We start from the raw sequence: 3,796 nt of genomic DNA on the forward strand, positions 1-3,796 counted from the left end.
AAAAAAAAAAAAAATGCTATCGAAATTTATTTTTAAAATCATTTTCCGATTTTTTTGTTTTTAGAGCATAGAAGTATAATTAATTTCCGTATGTTGATCATGTATACTGAGCTCTTGCTAAATTATTTATGAATTCTAGTAGCTTGTGACTGTAGGTTTCTTAGGATTTTCCGTGTAAAATCATGTTGTTTGCAAAACAGTTTTATTTCTTTTATAATCTGCATACTTTTTTTGAGACATAGAGTCTCACTATATTGCCCTTGGTAGAGTGCTTTGGTGTCAGAGCTCACAGCAACTTCAAACTCTTGGGCTCAAGTGATTCTCTTCCCTTGGCCTCCCAAGTTAGCTGGGACTATAGGCGCCCACCACAACACCCAGCTATCTTCTTGTTGTAGTTGTCATTGTTGTTTGGCAGCCCCGGTGTATGTGGCTGGCACCCTGCCTACTGAGCAACAGGCGCTGAGCCAAACAGTCTGCATACTTTTCCTTTAATTTTTCTTGCCTTACTGCATTACATCTTTTAGAATGAATAAAAGTAGGAAGAGAATACATCTTTGCTTCTTTCCCAATCGTAAGAGGAAAATGTTTAGTATTTTACCACTTAATATGATAGCAGCAGTGCTTTTTTCAAATAGATATCTTTATCAGATTGAGGAAATTCTGTTGTTTCTAATTTGCTGAAGGTTTTTTCCCCAATTGTGAATAAGGTGTGAATTTTTTCGAATGGTTTTTATACACCGATTAACATAATTTTTTTTTATCCCATAAACATGGCCTTTTTAATGTTAAAGCAACCTTGCATTCTGGTATAAATTCTAGTTAGAAATGATATATTATCCTTCTTATATTTTGAATTTGATTTGCTCATGTTTTTATCTTCTTTTCTGATTTATCTAGTTTCCCAATAGAATAATGCTGGTCTCATAAAAGAATTGGAAATTGTTTCTACTTCTTCCATTTTCTGAAAGAGTTTGTGTATGATTGGCATTATTTTTCCTTAGATGTTTAGTAAAATTGACTAGGGAACCCATCTGGACATGGAATTTTCTTTAAGGGAAGGTTTTCAATTACAAATTCTTTTCTTTTTTCTTTTTTTCTTGAGACAGGGTCTTACTTTGTCACCCTTGGTAGAGCGCTGTGGCATCATAGCTCACAGCAATCTCAAACTCTTGGGCTCGAGTGTTCTTCTTCCTTCAGCCTCCCGAGTAGCTGGGACTACTGGTGCCCACCACAACACCTGGCTATTTTTAGAGACAGGGTCTTGCTCTTGCTCAGGCTGGTCTCAAATTTCTGAGCTCAAGCAATCCACCTGCCTTGGCCTCTGAGCGTGCTAGGATTACAGGCATGAGCCACCACACTTGGTCTACAAATTTAATTTGTAGCCTCAAGCTATCCCCCTGGGTAGAGTGCCATGGCATCATGCTCACAGCAACCTCCAACTCCTGGGCTCAAGCGAGTCTCCTGCCTCAGCCTCCCAAGTAGCTGGGACCACAGGCACCCGCCACAACGCCTGGTCATTTTTTGGTTGCAGCCATCATTGTTGTTTGGTGGGCCCGGGCTGGGGATTCGAACCCGCCACCTTAGGTGTATGTGGCTAGCGCCTTAGCTGCTTGAGCCACAGGCGCCGAGCCAACAAATTTAATTTTTAAAACAGATATAGGGACATTCCAAATTTCTATATCTTGTATCAATTTTTATAATTTGTATCTTTCAAGGAATTTGTCCATTAAAATTGTCAAATTACTAGCACAAATTTGTTCATATTATTCCTTTGTAGCCTTTAATGTAGGATCTGTCCTCCTTTCATTCTTGATATGGCATTCTAGCCCAGGCAACAGAGTGAGATTGTCTCGTAAGACAAACAAACAAACAAAAAAGAAACAAATGAAAGTTGATGGAAGTCCTGATTAGCAGTTGCTCTGCCAAGAATAAATTTTGTGTAGATGTAGTATGAGTGTGTATGTGTGTGTATCGGTTTTGGTCAGCTGTACTGACAGAGCTGGGCCAAGATATTTTCCTGCCTGTTAATCAAGGCCACACAGACAAAGCTCAAGGAAGGATGACCCCTGCCTCAGGAAGTTTTGAATCAATTGCTATTTATAACCACTGTACAGTACAACTTGAGATCAGGTCTTTACTCAGTTGGTAGGAAAAGTTATCTGCCAAATTTTCATTCAAGTAAACAGTTTATGGGCCTGAGTAAAGCCTCTATGTGAAGGGAAGGATTGTGACAGTGGCTGTAAGTATTCATGCTGATTTGGGTCAAGGGTGTGGTGGTAGAGATGTGGAAAGTTCAGTCCTCAGTATCAAAATTTAATAATAGGTTATTAAATTTGAAAGCCACTGATAGTTAATGGTTACCTTGGGTTATCTTTCATGTGTATGGAATCCTGTGCTACTAAAATAAGGGTATGTGATGGGCTAATATTATCAATCAACATACACAGAAGGAGGAAATTTGCTATTGGTGTGTTTCCAGACTAACTGGTTCTTACTGTGGACATTTACATGAACTTGTAGGTTATTTGATACTTAATTCTGTTCGTGTATGCTCCTGATAATACTTGTTTCATTAAGAGAAGGTTTGGGGGGCTGGGCGCAGTGGCTCATGCCTATAATCGTAGCACTCTGGGAGGCCAAGGTGGGTGGATTGCCTGAGTTCACAGGTTCAAAACCAACCTGAGCCAGAGCAAGACCTCGCCTCTAAAAATAGCCAGGCTTTGGCTGGTTGAGGTAGCTCATGCCTGTAATCCCAGCATCCTGGGAGGCCGAGGCAGGTGGATTGCTTGCACAAGTAGGAGACCATCCTGAGCAAGAGCAAGACTGCTTCTCTAAAAAAGTAGCCAGGCACTGTGGCAGGTGCCTATAGTCCCAGCTACTTTAGAGGCTGAGGCAAGAGAATCGCTTGAGCCCAAGAGTTGGGGGTTTGTGTGAGCTATTATGCCACAGCACTCTACCAAGAGTGACAAAGTGAGACTCTGTCTCAAGAAAAGAAAGGTGGGGCAGCACCTGTGGCTCAGTGAGTAGGGCGCTGGCCCCATATACCAAGGGTGGTGGGTTCAAACCCAACCTGGCCAAACTGCAACAAAAACAAAAAAATAGCCGAGCGTCATCGCAGGCACCTGTAGTCCCAGCTACTCAGGAGGCTGAGGCAAGAGGATCGCCTAAGCTCAAGAGCTGGAACTTGCTGTGAGTTGTGACACCATAGCACTCTACCAAGTGCAATAAAGTGACACTCTGTCTCAATAACAAAAAAAAAAAAAAAGAGTGAGAGATGGTTTTAGCCAGGTGCGGTAGCCCACATCTATAAGACCAGCCTGGCAAGATCCCATCTCTACAAAAACATATTTTTTAAAAATAGCCAAGGTATGGTGGCTAATTGAGAGGCTGAGGCAAGGGGATCATTTGAGCCAAGGAGTTAAGTTTATAAGCTGCAATTGCACATCTGTACTCCAGCCTGGCAATAAAGCAAGACCCTGTCTTTAAAAAAGAAAGAGAGAAAGGCTCAGCACCCATAGATCAGTGAGTGAGGCACAGGCCACATACACCAAAGCTGGCAGGTTTGAGCCTGGCCTGGACCTGCTAAAATAACAATGACAACTGCAAGCAAAAAATAGCTGGGCATTGTGGTGGGCACCTGTAGTCCCAGCTACTCGAGAGGCTGAGGCAAGAGAATCGGTTAAGCCCAAGAGTTTGGGGTTGCTGTGAGCTTTGACACCATAGCACTCCACAGTATTATTATATCCCCATCTTAAGAATGCTTTTAAGGGCTCGGCGCCTGTGGCTCAAGTGGCTA

This window comes from Otolemur garnettii, unplaced genomic scaffold (genome assembly GCF_000181295.1).
Source record: "Otolemur garnettii isolate 467f Iridium unplaced genomic scaffold, OtoGar3 scaffold00073, whole genome shotgun sequence".
NCBI classification, from domain to species: domain Eukaryota; kingdom Metazoa; phylum Chordata; class Mammalia; order Primates; family Galagidae; genus Otolemur; species Otolemur garnettii.